Consider the following 15,231-nt stretch of genomic DNA (forward strand, 5'->3'; position numbering starts at 1 on the left):
TATAGTCCCTCTGGAGTTGCGAAGGCTGTCTTCTCTTTGTTGGCCTTGGCCAGGGGGATATGCCCATAGCCCTTGGTTAGGTCAAGGGTAGACATAAACCGTGCTTTTCCCAATCTGTCAATTAGCTCATCTATCCGGGGTATAGGGTACGCATCAAACTGGGACACCTCATTCAGCTTTCGGAAGTCGTTGCAGAACCTCACACTGCCATCCAGCTTAGGCACTAAAACCACTGGACTTGACCATTGGCTCTGAGATTCTTCAATGACTCCTAAGGCCAGCATTTTCCTGACCTCTGTCCTGATCTCCTCTCTTTTGGCCTCTGGGATCTGGTATGGCTTGATGTTCACCTTCACTCCAGGCCCTGTGAGGATGTGATAGTGAACCTCAGTAGTCCTGCCTGGCTTTTCAGAGAACACATCCTGGTTGCATTTAATCAGGCTGATCACTTCAGATCGTTGCTCTGGAGTCAACTCCAGGGATATTCCCCCTTGGTCGGGCTGGTTGCTTTTAGGGGACGGTGCCCCTAGTACAACCACATGAGCTTCTCTATCCTGCCATGGTTTTAGCAGGTTTATATGGTAGATCTGCTCTAGCTTCTGGTGATCCGGCTGTCGGACCTTATAGTCGACTTCTCCTATGGCTTCTATTATCTCATATGGCCCCTGCCACCTGGCCAGGAGCTTGCTCTCTGCCGTGGGTATGAGCACCATTACCCGGTCTCCCACCTGGAACTTCCGGGTCGTTGCTTGGCAATTGTAGTATGTCTGTTGGGCCCCTTGGGCTATCCTGTCTTTCATTTGCAATACATGTTCAACAAAGTTTCTCCCGGTGTTCGGCTGTTCTCCCCAGCCCTCTTTGGCCATGTCCAATATGCCCCTGGGGTGGCGACCATATAACAGTTCAAATGGGGAGACTCCAGTGGAAGCTTGGGGAACCTCCCGTACAGCAAACAGCAAGTAAGGCAGCAGGGTATCCCAATCTTTCCCATTGCGACTGAGCAAACCACTTTCCGTAGCATGTTCTTCAATGTTCTACTGAAGCGTTCGACAAGATCATCAGTCTGGGGATGTTAGACTGACATCCTGAGGGTCCGTGTATGGAGCATTGCACAAAGGTCCTTCATTAACTTAGACACAAAGGGGGTCCCTTGGTCCATCAGGATCTCTTTAGGTATCCCTACCCTGGAAAAAATCCAGACTAATTCTTTGGCTATGGTCTTGGACATGGTGTTCTGTAGGAGTATGGCCTCAGGATATCAGGTGGCATAATCTAGTACTACCAGAATGTACTGATGACCCCGGGCTGACTTCTCCAGTGGTCCTACTAGATCCATAGCTATTTGCTCGAATGGGATTTCAATAATTGGTAGAGGTACCAAAAGGGCCCTTAACAAAAGGGTGGTTGAGGCCCATGTAACTGACATTCTGGACAGGAGGTACAATATCGCCAGACAGCCGCATAAATGCCGGGCCAAAAAAACCTCTGCAGAATCCAATCAAGGGTCTTATCTACCCCTAGATGGCCACCAAACAGATGGCTGTGGGCCAGATCCATTACGCCCCTCTGATGCTTCTGTGGGACCAAGAGTTGTTCTATGACTTGCTCTTGGACCTGGACTACTCTGTATAGCAGATCACCCTTAATCACATAATATGGCCCTGGGCCCTTGACTCTCCCCTCCACGGGGACCCCATTTACCTCGACTGCTTCTTTACGAATATTGCTGTATATTGGATCATTGGCCTGATCCTGACCAAAATTCCTGAGTGAGGTCCCCATTTGTCCAAACTCAGGGGGATCTAGCTCTGTCTCCCCCACGGGGAAAGCCCCTGGGGAACAAGGTCCAGCTATTGGGTCATTGATCTCCTGCCCCGCCCCACTGTCTGTTGAGCCACCTCTTTCTCCTACAAGCGTAGATTTCTGGTACTGGGTCAAGATCCTCATTCCCCTCCTTTTGTCCGCCCTCCGTTCCCTCTGAGTTTTCTGGGGCTTTCCTGGCGGGGAGAACAAATTCTGGCCAAATTCGTGGAAGGCCGGGTGGGGGTTACTATCTGGGCCACCCCCTGAGTCCCAGGTTCATTGTTTTCTTCCACCTTCTCCCCAGGGAGTAGACTATCAAACCCCGGGAAGTCTCGTCTGATAAAGACTGGGTAGGGCAGTTTCGGAACTACTCCCACCGTCACCTTAGTGGGGTTTCTGAGAACTTCTATTTTTACGGGGATGGTTGGGTAGTAACTGACACCCCCATGCACACAGGATATTCCTGAGTGTTTGGCCCGGGATAGTTGGTCCTGCCCGACCAGCTTTCCTGAGACCAGCGTGACTGCACTTCCCGAATCTACTAACACGGTGATCTCTATACCATTCATCTTAACGGGCCCAGTGTATCTATGAGGGATCATCGCAACCCCTACTAGACTTATTAGATCACATGGTCCCCTTATATCTCCCAGTTCGCATTGCATGGGCTCTTCTAGATTTGGGCATTGGGCAGAGATATGCCCCAATTCGCCACATGCATAACATCGGTACCCTGCTTGGGGCAGCTCCCGATTTTTTGGGCTACTGGGCTTTATCCCCTGAGGCTTTCTTCCCCCAGCCTCAAGTCTCTGGCTGCTGTTCAGCCTCCTTCCTCCCCTCCATAGTCTGGCCTGGTGTTAGGGCAAACCGGGGCCTCGGTGCAGAGACTTGTCTCCGATTCTGGCACCTTCCTTCCCCGGTGGTCCGCGAAAGTTCTTGGGCTGCTAGGTGTCTCTCTACAAGGGCAACCAGTTCATCATAGGAGGAGGGATCGTTTTGGCGGACCCCCCCCCCCCGTATGTCCGGTAGCAACCCCCTCATGTACCTGTCCAACACAAGGATTTCCACTATCTTCTCCGGCCCATGGATCTCGGGGCGGAGCCACTTCCAGGCGAGGTGGATTAAATCAAGTAGCTGGGACCTTGGCAGTTTGCTGTCCCGGTATTTCCACTCATGGAAGTGCTGAGCCCATATGGCTGACATCACACCTGACCTTGTCAGGATTTCCGCCTTCAGCTGGGGGTAATCCATAGCTGTCTATGTGGTCATGTCAAAATAGGCCTTCTGGGGCTCCCCACACAGAAATGGAGCCAGGATACCTGCCCACTGTTCTTGAGGCCAGGCCTCCCGCAGTGCCATCCTCTCGAAGGCGAGGGGATATGCCTCTATATCGTCATCCATAGTCATCTTCTGTACATAGTTGCTTGCCCGCAGCGGCCGAATCCCCTGGGGCCCGTGCATCAGCGTGGTCAGGGCTTTTAACTGGTTCACTACTTCATTCAGAGTGACTCGATCTGGGCCGCCTGGTTCACCAGTAATTGGTTCATCTCCTGTTGGACATGTACTGACTCTTGCTGGGCAAGCATCTACACCCTGGTAGCCTCTTGTTGGGCCGCAGTGGCCTGTACCAATGCCTTCACTACATCCTCCATTTTGTGTGTGTGTGTGTGTGTGTGTGTGTGTGTGTGTGATTTACCCTGCCCTGAGATGGCTTGCCACAGAGCCTTACTCACTCACCACATCCCACTGCTAACACCACATGTGGCAAAATACCTTGTTCGCCTCAGTAGGCTCAGTCCTTTTTAGCCTTGGAGACTCAGGTTTGGAGCAAGGCGAATCCTTATAGGTGGCACAGGGTCCTGCTACTCCTCTCCTCAGTCAGTCCCTTGTGCTTGTTTTCCTTCCCTTCTGGGGAGCGAGTGCAGCCTCCCTAATGGGAAGGTCTGGTGTCTTGCTGCAAACAGCCTACTGGCAACTTCCCTGCTCCTCTCACTCCCTCGTTCTTCCCTTCCTACCACCCAGGGGAGGGTTTAAAAAGGTCCCAAGTAGTTGGAGTCAGCTGAACCTAACTGGTTCTCTAGCAACCCCTTTTCCAGCTGAACCTTATTGCCCTGTGGTTCTCTCTCCTCAGAGGATAGGGAGGGGCCTTTTAAACCCCTGGGACTAATTACAACCCCCCTTTTGTAGATGTTTGTCCTGGGTTTACCACAATATATATATTGCATTGGTGTAGACTGATTACTGATGACAGACAATAGTAATATCCCCAGCTGCTGTAAATCAGCATAGCTCCACTGATTTCATTGAAGCGATGCTGATTTTCACCTCTAAAAATATGGCCCTATATGCATCCTCTGCTGAGCAGAATAGATGATAGAAAAGTGCACTATGCCCATTAAAATTTTAAAGAGTGTTTAATCTGCCTTGCCTCCATTTATCCAGCATTTCTGATGAGAACATTCAGAAAGTATACCAACTGCACAAAGAAGTCTAAAGTCTATAAATGTGCTATTCAACAAAGTGCTTATCTTTCATGCTTAAATGCCTACATTTCTCACTAGACAGTTTGGAAAATTACTTACATAATTGCTTTTTTGTGTAATACAGTTAAGGAAAAATGTATTTACAATATTAAGTTATCCTAGGTGAAAGATGAACTGGTGCATGGATAATTTATGAAGGAGTTACCTAAAGTAAATTAACATATAATTCAAAAGCAAATGAGAAAGTTACTCACCTTGCAGTAACTGAAGTTCTTCGAGATGTGTGTCCCTGTGGGTGCTCCACTCTAGGTGACGGTGTGTCCTGGCGCCGTTGATTGGAGATCTTCGGTAGCAGTGCCTGGTCAGGACGCACGTACTCAGTTGGTATCTCCCATCTCGTTGGAATCTTCCTGAGCGCATATCCTGCACCCTCCTCAGTTCCTTCTCTTCCGTGGAGAAATCATACTAGTACTCCAAAGTAGAGTGGATGAGGGCAGGGAGTGGAGCACCCACAGGGACACACATCTCAAAGAACTTCAGTTACTGCAAGGTGAATAACTTTCTCTTCTTCTTCGAGTGCTGTCCCTGTGGGTGCTTCACTCTAGGTGAATGTGAAGCAGCACCCACTATGGTTGGTGGGATTTTGGAGTTGCGTGAGGGACAACGGTAGACAGTACTGTATGGCCGACTATGATGTCTGCCATGGTATCCCGTGTGATGGCATAATGTTTGGCAAATGTGTGGTCTGACATCCACATGGCCACCTCGCATATGTCTGTAATAGGTATGTTGTGAAGGAAGGCAATGGATGTTGACATTGCTCTAGTAGAATGAGTCCTAACACCCTCTGGTGGTTGAACGTTCTGGGTCTGATAGCAGAACCTGATGCAGTCCGAGATCCACCTGGAGAGTCTTTGCTTAGAGATAGAATGCAAGAGCCCGTCATACGTTGGAGATATGTAACCCCATTTCCTGTGGAATAGTGTGAGGCTTGGAATGGAATACAGGTAAGTGTATTGGCTGGTTAAGGTGGGAGGTGGACACCACCTTGGGGAGGAATTTGGGGTGGGGTCACCTAGTTACCTTGTCTTTAGAGAAAATGGTGTAGGGAGGATAGGCCATCAGGGTCCTTATTTCACCAACCCTTCTCGTTGACGTTATGGTAACCAAGAAGCCACTTACATGGACATGTGTAGCAGGGATGAGCGTGGAGAAGTAGGCTGAGACTCCAGGAGGCTACTGGTAAACGAATCTTAGGGTAGAGATGTTGCACGCCAGTGAGGAAGAGTTTAATGGTGAGGTGGGAGAAAAGTGAATAGCCGTCCAGAGTGTCATGGAAGGTGGTAAGGGCTGCGAGGTGTACTCTGATAGAACTGAGTGAAAGCCCGTCCTCTTTTAGTTCGAAAAGACAGTCTAAGGTGTCAGGGAGGGTTGCAGTCTGAGGTGTCAGGCATCTGTGGAAGCACCAGATGGAGAAGTATTTCCATTTTTCCAGGTAAGCCTTATGAGTGGAGTCCCTTCTACTGTTAAAGAGGACATGTTGGACCTGTTCCGAGCAGGCTAATTCATGGGATTGAAACCATGAAGGAACCACGCTGTCAGATGGAGTTTCTGGAGTTGCGGATGAAGAAGCCGACTGTGGTTCTGGAAGAGGAGATCTGGGCTGTCAGGGAGAGACCGGTGAGGATGGATGGACATGCGTAGCAGGTAAGGATACCATGTCCATCTGGGCCAAGCTGGGGCAATAAGTATGACCCAGGCCTTGTCCTCTGTGAGCTTGCCTAGAACCCTATGTATCAGTGGAATCGGTGGAAAAGCATACCCGAGGGAGCTGTTCCAAGGAATGAGGAAAACATCCCCTAGAGATGGGTTTCCGAGTCCCGCTCTGGAGCAAAATGGATGGCATTTGCGGTTTTGAGGAGTGGAAAACAGGTCTATTGATGGAGTGGGAGAAGAACTGTCAGAGTATCATGGGGTGTAATTCCTATTTGTGTTCCTCGGAGAAGTGTCTGCTGAGTGTTAGATTGATGTGCAGACAGGTCTTGATAGGAACCAGCAGTCCTGTGCCTTGTGGTCGCCTAGGTGCACTCCCCAACATATCAGGGAAGCGTCTGTGGTAAGCATGAGTACTGGGGAGTGTGGATGGAAGGGAACACCCCTGCATAGGTTCTCTGATTTTGTCCACCAATGTAGGGAGGTCAATACGTTCAGTGGCAGAGTCTGTGTTATGCAGAAACTGTGTCTGTTGGGTTTGTAGTTGGAATTGAGCCAACCCGGAAGGCATCTTATGTGCAGCCTGGTATATTTGACCACAAAGGTGGTGGCTGCCATGTGACCAAGAAGCTGAAGACAGGTCTGTGCCTGTATTCTGAGGCAAACAGAGATTGTGCATATGAGATACGTAATAGTGAGGAATCTATTGTGTGGAATCGAGGCTCTGGTTTGAATCGATTCCAGGTGAGCTCCAATGAACTCTGTCTGCTGTGTAGGTATTAGGGTGGATTTTTGGAAATTTATTCGCAAGCCTAGACTGTGGAAAAGGTAGATGGTAAAGTTTGTCAGTTTTAAGGTCTCGTTGTAAGAGCTGGCTTTGATAAGGCAGTCGTCTAAGTAGGGGAAAAGTATAATCCGTGTTTGTGGAGGTGGGCTACAACTACAGCCAGGGTCTTGGAGAATACCCAAGGTGCTGCGGAGAGACCGAATGAAAGTACTCTGTATTGAAAGTGGTCATGTCCGAGTGTGAATCGCAGGAAGCATCTGTGTGCTGGATGAATGGATATATGGAAATAGTCGTCTTGTAAGTTGAAGGCTGTGAACCAGTCCCCTTGTTCCAACGCAGGTATTGTGCCCAATGTGACCATCTTGAATTTTTGTACATGTACAAACTAGCCCACTAGGTGTAGGTCTAAAACAGGTCTCAACCCCCGCCTTTCTTTTGGGTCAGAAAGTAGTGGGAGTAGAACTCTTTTCCCCAATGTTGCATCAGTACATATTCGACTGCACCTAGGTGGAGACGATGAGTCACCTCCATGAGAGGGGTCCCTGAAGAGGGACAGGGAAGGGGAAAGGGTGGGCGGGGAAGATAAGAAAGGGATGGAGTAATCTGACTGAACTATTTCCAGGACCCAGCAGTCCTGCGTGATCTGTTGCCAAACATGGCGGAAAGCCTGGAGGCGGTAGCCAAATGGGCAAATAAGCGGCAGAGTCAAGAGGTGGTCACATAGACCCCCGACCAGCACTTCAAAATTTTTGTTTGTTACCTGATGAGTGGGAAGTACCGTGGTGTCCTGGGGATGAATGGGTATATGCCCAATGTGCACAAAGTGGCTCTACAGTCTTTCATAGTGTGAAGGAATTCATCAGTTTTTTTTGGAAAAGAGTTTATCTTTGTCAAAGAGGAGATCCTATACTTTGGTCTGCAAATCTTGGGGGATACGGGGTGCCGAGAGCCAGAAAGACATGCACATCACCACTGCAGTGGCAGTGATACAGGCTGCTGTATCAGCCATGTCCATGGGCGCATGTAGTGTCGTCCTAGACACCAATTAACCATCGACAAGGACTGACTTGAAATCCGCTCTCCTGTCCTCCGGTATGTGGGAGGTAAAATCAAAGAGCCTGTTGTAGTTGTCATAATCACAGCTTGCAAGGAGGGCGGAATAATTTGCAATTCTAACTTATAGAGTAGAAGAGGTAGAAACCTTGCAGCCCAGGAGGTCACGGCGTTTGAGGTCCTTGTCCTGTGGAGTGGGCTGGTGGTGTGGCTGCTTAGCTGTCTGCGTTGCTGCATCCACCACAGAGAATTGGGTTGTGGGTGGGAAATTAAGAAATCAATGTCCCTTGCGAGCATGTAGTATTTACTTTCAGCTTTCTTGCATGTTGGCGGGATGGAGGCAGGGGTCTGCCAGAGAGTATCAGCTGGTTCTAGGAGGGCTTTGTTTATGGGTAGTGTGATCTTTGAGGGTTGGAGGATTTTGAAGAGTCTACGTTGTGTCTCCTGGACTTCCTTCAAAAGGATGTGCTAGCTGAGTGCCAGTCTCTTGAAAAATTCCTGGAATTGCTTAAAGTCGTCCATGTTTTGTGGAGGTGGAGGCATGAGGGCGTCTTCTGCAGCTGATTCTTATGATGCGCTATGTCTAGGGGTATGTATGGCTCCGGTTGACGGGGAGACTCAGACGGGGAGAACTCTGCCTGCTGCCGTGTTGTTCTCACTATCAGATGAGGTGGTGAGAGCTGCTGTTCAAACAGTGAGTGCTCTGTGTCTAGGAGTGGAGAGTCAGGCTAAGGGACCACAGAGATATCCTGCTGATGCAGGAATTTGTTGCTGCTCCCTAGGTTGTTGTCCTTCAAGGATGGAGTGTGACTGGCAGCCCGGAGTGATTTTAATTTCACTTTCATAGGAGCCCTGAAACATTTATTAGAGCCCCGCAGGCAGGGCCGGTGTAACCACTAGGCGAACTAGGAGGCTGCCTCGGGCTCCAAGATTTGGGGGCGCCAAAAAGGGCTCTGGTGGGATGAGCGGCGATGAGCTCACAGTTGGGAGGCGGCTGGGCGGAGGGGGGGCGGGCTTGGGATCGCTCTCCCCCTGCAGGTGCCAGCCCCATGCCCAGCCCTGGATCCCCTGGACCTGAGGAGGTGAGATGGGCGGTGAGGAGGGAGTGCTGGGTGCCCGGGCTGTGGGGGTAGGGCGAGGGGAGAGGCACGAGCTGCCTGGGAGGGGGCTCCATGTGCTGCCCAGGGGGCTCTGCTGGTGACGGGGGCTCGAGGGGGGGGACCGTGTCTGCCAGGCTCTGGGGGGAGGGGCGGCGTGGAATGGCTGGCTGGGCTGGAGGGGGTGGGGGAGGGGAGGCTGTATGCCAAGCTCTGGAGTGGGGGGCAGGGTCCTGTGGGCCGGCCAGGCTGAGGCGTGGGTGAGCTGGGCCAGAGGGGGCTGTGTGCCACGCTCTGGAGACGGGAGCAGGACTCAGCTGTGTGCCGGGGGGGAGAAGGTGGAGAGGGAAGGGAGAGGGTTTACTGCCCTTCTCCATAGGCAGCTGCAAAGCTTCTTGCCTCTACGCTTGCGAGCGTGAAGCCAGGCTCCCAGTCGGTTCTGCCTTAGCAGGGGAGCATGAGGGAGAGGGTTTACTGCCCTTCTCTGTAGGCAATTGCAGAGCTTTCTCAACTAGAAGCATTTTTAGCCACAAGTCTGTCATGACAAGATCTAGTTTTTAAGGTGGTGCAGTGGAGACACTTCATAGGGATGTGTGTCTCAGCAAGGCTTTTAATGCAGAGTGAGTGCCTGGCCGACCGTGGCATAGCAAAAGTATGAGGGGCCAGGGAAGTCTCAACAAGAGACTAACTTGAGGAAAAAAAAATTTTTTTTAAACTAAAGAACTATGCTAAAGGAAAGGGAGAATTGGGAAATGGTTAACTAACTATTTCTATTTTTTTCTACTTATTTCCTACAGTGACCAGGGAAGAGATGAGCACTGCCCCGAGTCCCGTCTTCAGCCGAGGATGGTTGAGAAGGAACTGAGGAGTGTGCGGGACACATGCGCTCAGGAAGATTCCAACGAGATGGGAGATACCAACTGAGCGCATGTGTCCTGACCAGGCACTGCTACTGAAGATCTCCGATTCTAGACTGTTCTCAGTGGTAGCAGATGACCGAACAAGGAGTAATGGTCTCAAGTTGCAGTGGGGGAGATTTAGGTTGGATATTAGGAAAAACTTTTTCACTAGGAGGGTGGTGAAACACTGGAATGCGTTACTTAGGGAGGTGGTGGAATCTCCTTCCTTAGAAGTTTTTAAGGTCAGGCTTGACAAAGCCCTGGCTGGTATGATTTAATTGGGCATTGGTCCTGCTTTGAGCAGGGGGTTGGACTAGATGACCTCCTGAGGTCCCTTCCAACCCGAATATTCTATGATTCTATGATTCCGATCAACGGCGCCGGGCCGCACCGTCACCTAGAGTGGAGCACCCACAGGGACAGCACTCAAAGAAGAACACATGGTACCAAAGCAATCATTTCCACTATGGGCCTAAATCTCTTCCTGGCATGCATTAGGCCTGAGTAAATAAGCATGTGTGGCTATCAGGGATGTGGAAGTGAGTTGGAATCTGAAATCACAGGCTCCCATGTGATTGCTCCACACCCACTAGTTCCTGTGGCCATTTCCCATGGTGTTAGGGAGGCTGGAGTTCACAGGTTTGTACTGTGTGGGATCATCACATCTTTCACTTCTCTACCACTCTGAATAGAGGAATCATACCAGTTTCAATGCATTCAAAGCCTTCTGCTGACCTTATTTCCTTGTTTGAGCTACAGGATTTCGATTTAAGTACAAGCTTTAAATTACCAATAATTAAAATTACAATCTCTTGGAAAAACTAACTTCTTTAAAGAGATTAACACAAGTGATAACTGAATTTTTAAAACAGCATATTAGTGCCATTCAGATTGTCTGTTTATCACATTCATTTAATTAAACAGAACAATATATAAATGTGAAAATCACAGCAGACATTGATAGATATAAAAATTGAAATATTTTAAATAAAAAACAGGAAGTCATGAAACAATACTTTGATAGCATGCTAAATCCCCAGCCGGCTATTCAATAAAACCACTATTTACAGTAATTTGTGAACAGCCCTGACAAGTATGGAACAATGTGTTCCCTTTTCTAATGTTTAATTTTCATATAAAAAGTGTTCTCCTGACTGACAGAAGATAAGGAAAAGTAGAATTTCCCCTGAAGTTCTTTAAAAGGAAAAAAACCTTTCTAAATATATTCCTAGGTCTCAAACTGTCAGTAAGAAATGATTCCATATCCTGTCATAAATTACATATCAGCGACTAAGCTGAGATAAAGACTTTGAAGCTATTCCTTTCTATCATTATTATTAGATTACATTCTAGTTATAAACTGAGATGTACTATAAAGAGCCAACTAACATCAAATTTGCCTATGTCTAGAAAAGAGTTGGGAAGCTATTTTAACTTCAGTTCAGTACTACCCATATTTTCTGACAATATGAGCCAGATCACTTCAACAATGAGTCTGTGTTGGTCTATAGATTTAACCTGGATCAATTTTTAAAAGCTTAAGCTGTGTTAAGTGTAAAGTTATTTTAAAATCTGTAACACTTTAGGAGCTACATAACTGACATCTTGTCCAGGGAAAGCAGTAATGTCTCTTTTGGTTTTAGTCAATTTATTGGATTCCCTCATTTATTCACAGATCAGCTGTGGATAGCTGCTGTGCCACCTTCTCTACTCTTGCCTACGAAGGTGTCTCCTCTGTGACTTGGAGAGTCTGCCTTTAGGATTAAAAGGATAGTTTAGCCTTTATTTCCTTACACTGCATGGCTGGTTCTGAACTGATACCTTATCTGTAACATATAATATCCCATTCGCAATCCTCAGTAATTAATTCAAATTAGCATGGCAAAATTAAAAAAATCTAGGACAAATTCTGATAATGCATTTGTCTTCCAAAATATGGAGAATGTCCCTGGGCATCCTAGAATTATAAACTTTAAGGTCAGAAGGGACCATTTATGATTGTCTAGTCTGACTGCCTGCACAAAGCAAACCACAGTATCTCACCCACCCACTCCTGTAACAAACCCCTAACCTATGTCTGAGTTATTGAAGTCCTTAAATTGTGGTTTAAAGACTTCAAGGTGCAGAGAATCCTCCAGCAAGTGACCCGTGCCCCACGCTGCAGAGGAAGGTGAAACACCCCCAGGGCCTCTGCCAATCTGCCCTGAAGGAAAATTCCCTCCCGACCCCAAATATGGCGATCAGCTAAACCCTGATCATGTGGGCAAGACTCACCAGCCAGACACCCAGGAAAGAATTCTCTGTAGTAACTCAGATTCCACCCCATCTAACATCCCATCACAGGCCATTGGGCATATATACCACCAATAGTCAAAGATCAATTAATTGCCAAAATTAGGCTATCCCATCATACCATCTCCTCCATAAACTTATCAAGTTTAGTCTTGAAGCCAGATATGTCTTTTGCCCCCACTGCTCTCCTTGGAAGGCTGTTCCAGAACTTCACTCCTCTGATGGTTATAAACCTTCATCTAATTTCAAGTCTAAACTTCCTGGTGGCCAGTTTATATCCATTTGTTCTTGTGTCCACTTTGGTACTGAGCTTAAATAATTCCTCTCCCTCCCTGGTATTTATCTCTCTGATATATTTATAGAGAGCAATCATATCTCCCCTCAGCCTTCTTTTGGTTAGGCTAAACAAGCCAAGCTCTTTGAGTTTCCTTTCATAAGACAGGTTTTCCATTCCTCGGATCATCCTAGTAGCCCTTCTCCATACATGTTCCAGTTTGAATTCATCCTTCTTAAACATGGGAGACCAGAACTGCACACAATATTCCAGATGAGGTCTCACCAGTGCCTTGTATAACGGTCCTCTAATAATGTAAACAGTACTAAATGGAATACAGCATGCAATGAGGGCAAAAAAATATTTTCTAGGTGGGGGGAGGGAAATGTTCATTTTGGCATTCTATACTAAGTCTGTGGACAGAAACAGCCTGAATTTTTCTTTCTTGATGGGTCATTTCTCTTTTGTTCAGCAGGATCACCCATCGAATATTGTGTGTTCAATACTGGATTCAGATTTTACCATGTTCCAAATAAACAAACACAAACAACAAACCCTATACTTACGTTTCTCCAAACTTTGTTTATACTTCTTCCCCAAAGACGCTAACCTCATAGTATATGAAACATTTTATACAGAATATTAGCTGGAGCATTCTATTGTAAGACAAGTTAAACCCTGTAGAGCTCTTAATACATCCGGGACCATTTTCTAAATTCATAAATCTCTGTACTTATTTTTGGTGAGTACACAAATAATAATTTGGTGAGTACCCAAATAAGTACCCAAATAATGACCAATGGATCTAAAAAAGAGTGAGAATTAAAACTACTGAGTGTTGTGTCCTATTTGACAAAGGAAGTATCACATGATGATGTGATGATCATCACAGATGATGATTTGATGATGATGTGATGATGATGATGATGTGATGATCATCACATGATGATGTGATGATCATCACAGATGATGATTTTCCACAATAAGAATATAGAACTAAGCATGTGTTACTTGTTTGTATGATAATGGAAGGATGCCAACAATACTTTTACATATGATTAATATTTTACATAATGTCATGATTAGTGATGGAGAAAATCTGTAAGTCTAAGTTTTGGCTAAGAACCAGAACATCAGAATACTTATCTGAAATTTATCCTAACAGTTTGGTCTGGAAATCGTGTGAGATCAGGATTTTTCAGGATTTTTCAGTAATTCTTAATTTCACCCAAGTTCGAAGTGCCATGATAAAAAAGTGTTGTTCACAGTATTTCAGTAATTCCACATTAGTTACTGCTGAAATCAGTGACCACCAAGATGTGAAAATTTAAAAAAACAAAAAAGCAATAAACGCACACCACAGTTTTTCAAATCTCAGAAAAGATCTAAGTTTGCTCTAGCTCCTAATTTCTCTGAACTAGTTCTATCATCCCATTATGAGCCTGATTCTGCTCTCATACCAGGTTTACACTGGTGTAACTACCTTGACTTCAGTGAAGTTATTCCAGATATTTTCTGCTGTCAGAGCAAAAAACCAGGTCCTATGACATCTAACTGACTTTAAGAAAATGTTCCAGTGAGTGGATAATTGTTATCCAGTGTACCATAGGATATTTCTGTGTTAAGGATTTATAATGTGTTGGTGAACTAATTTCTGTTAATGGCCCCCAATCATAGATGTGCAAAGTCCTTCCCAAAATTCTGACTGATTTCAGAAGATAATCATTGGTGACAGTATTGGCTCCATGTACCATGTGCCACACTACTGAACAAACCTGTATCTCTTTTTATTTTGCTGAAAAGGGTCATATCTAAGTTATTCTTGAAGTACGTGTATGAATGAATTTTTTTGATAAAACGGTCTTTCCCAATGTTTATATGTGGAGTCAAATAATTCTTATCTCATTCATGCAAATAGCCATATTTATGTCAATGGGACTAGGTATGTGAAGAAAAGGGTTTGGCCTTAGATGAATAGATTATAAAGTCAAAAGAAACTGTTATCTTCTAGTCTGATCATGTGTATAACACAGGCGATAGGACTTCCCTGAAATAATTCTGTTTGAACAAGAGCACACTTTTTTCAAAATCCAATCTTGATTTTAAGATGTCCAGTGATGGAAAATCCACCACAAACCCTGGCAAATTGTTCCAGTGGTTAATTATCTGCACCATTAAAAATGTGCACATTATTTTTAGTATGAATTTGTCTAGCTCAACTTCCAGCTACTGGATCTTGTTATACCTTTGTCTTTTAAATTGAAAAGCCCATCATCCAAGTTTTGTTCCCCATGTATATATTTGATTTGTCTATAAAGTCACCCCTTAACCTTCTCTTGGTTAAGCTAAACCAATTGAGTTCCTGGAGTCTGTCACTAGAAGGCATGTTTTCCTATCCTTTAATCATTCCTGTGACTCTTCTCTGAATCCTCACTGATTTATCAACATCCTTCTTGAATTGTGGCCACAAGAACTGGCACAATATTGTATTAGCAGTCACACCAGAGCCAAATACAAAGATAATATAATCTCTCTAGTCCTACTTGATATTCCCCTGTTCATACTTACAAGGAATGCAAGTCTTTTTCAGAGTTCCTGCTTCCCAGGATATAGGTTGGGAGACTAAGTATACTATGCATTCTTTGTTCCTAGATGTATACATTTACATGTGGCCATATTAAAATGCCTTATTTTTGGTGTTTTGCCATTGACTTCAATGGAGCCAGGATTTCCTGCTTGATGTTTACATGCTATTGTGCTTGCACCTAAAGACCTACCATACACCAGTATGTGACCATCTTTTAATCAAGATCATAATATATACCATCAT

The 15,231-nt window shown here is 46.0% G+C and overlaps 1 protein-coding gene across 1 annotated transcript in view; it reads right to left on the reverse strand.

Moving 5' to 3' along the window:
• The window catches only part of LRRC7 (leucine rich repeat containing 7), a 379,972-nt gene that overhangs the window by 102,028 nt on the left and 262,713 nt on the right, over positions 1 to 15,231 (reverse strand). The window lies entirely within an intron of this gene.

Source organism: Lepidochelys olivacea (genome assembly GCF_965140295.1).
Source record: "Lepidochelys olivacea isolate rLepOli2 genome assembly, chromosome: 8".
Classification (NCBI taxonomy): Eukaryota; Metazoa; Chordata; order Testudines; family Cheloniidae; genus Lepidochelys; species Lepidochelys olivacea.